The sequence below is a fragment of the Molossus molossus genome, unplaced genomic scaffold (assembly GCF_014108415.1).
Source record: "Molossus molossus isolate mMolMol1 unplaced genomic scaffold, mMolMol1.p scaffold_m16_p_10, whole genome shotgun sequence".
Lineage (NCBI taxonomy): Eukaryota > Metazoa > Chordata > Mammalia > Chiroptera > Molossidae > Molossus > Molossus molossus.
The window spans coordinates 95,965,649-95,967,165 of record NW_023425345.1 but is presented as its reverse complement, the minus strand read 5'-3'; positions in this window follow the sequence as shown (position 1 = coordinate 95,967,165).

The following is a 1,517-nucleotide window of genomic DNA, read 5'->3' as shown; positions in this document are numbered from 1 at the left end:
AGATAGATAGATAGATAGATAGATAGATAGATAGATAGATAGATAGATACTACAGTCTCATAGCTAATGTGCCCAATTGCTCTCCCAGCCTCACCTGTCTTTTTTTTTTTTACCCTTACCCAAGGACATTTTTTGCATTTATCTTCAGATAGAGTGGAAGGGAGAGAAGGAGGAAGAGAGAGAGAGAGAAATATCGATGTGAGAGAGACACATTGACTGATTGCCGTTGGGGGTGAACCGCAACCGAGGTACGTGCCCTTAGCGGTTCCGAGCCCAGGACTCGCTGGTCTGCGGGCCGACGCTCTAACTGCTGAGTCACACCAGCCAGGGCCAGCCGCACCTGTTTTTAGCTATGTTGTGAGGCTGTTTCTCCGAACCTTTAAAGAGTTGCTTATCCACTCCCTGCTTATGGCCTTCCCTGCGTATTCCTCAGAGGTGTGCTTGGAGAAGCTGATCTCCTCACCCTTGGGCAGCCTGGCAGGCCTGGAGCGGCTGGTCACAGCTGGTGTAGGGACCTTTCGAGAGTGGTGTGGGCAGGGGTGGAGAGCCTGACATCATCCCGTGGTACCCATGAGAATGAACGAGAAAACCTAGGACTAGTGAATTAACTAGAAAAGGAAAAGCAAGGTGACCCAGCACCATCCACCTCAGCCACCTGCTGCCCGCGTGCTGGACAAGGGTTAGAGCTGCAGCGGAGTTTGGGTTGGGAAGGTGCCAGGAGCCGGCCCCACGTGCAGCCAGGTCTGTGGTGGAGCAGGGCCGGGCTGGGCTGCGGGTGGGCCAGGCCCCGAGCCCTGTCTCCCCATTGAGCACGCGACTGCCTGTTTCTGGCTCAGGGAACTCCTAGCATAACCACTGTCCTCAAAGTGACTGCTCTCAGACTCTCAAGATAAATGAGGAAGAGTTTCCAAGTCACTGAATTGGCGTCCAAAGGCCAATCGGGTTCAAAATCCATTTGCCCTGATCGTAAGAACTTCCATCAGGACAGAAAAGGAAGGGCCATTCGACTCTTTAAACCTAATTCCAACGGTTGTAAATGTCTGAAAGGTTTGCAAAATGGTTTTCAATTTTCAATCACCATTCGGGTGGAGGTGTTTTCTTCTGGATGGTCACTGTGAAGAGCGAGAAGAGGGACGTGGGCCAGGTAACGGCTCAGAGGCGGCCAGGCCGAGGACAACACGCCTGCGTTTCTCCATCCAGTTCTCCACGAGGTTGTATTGCAGTGTCATGGAAAGTCAATATTAATCTTTCCCCTGATACTTTCTATCTTATTCTTCTTGACATAATTAGATGATGAAATGTAAAGAAAATGGAATTATTTTTTTACCAAGGTGCACTTAGTTGTCTCCAGATTCCCTCTGCTTTGCTCCACAGTCTGTATAAATATTGTCATTTTCTATGAGGGCCGTGATGGGGACAGCCTGGGGCCCCTTTTCTTCTCACTGTCATGAGGTCCCCTGACTCACTGAAGCCAGTCATATTTTAGGGGAACTGGAGCTGCAGTCAGTACTGTCTGT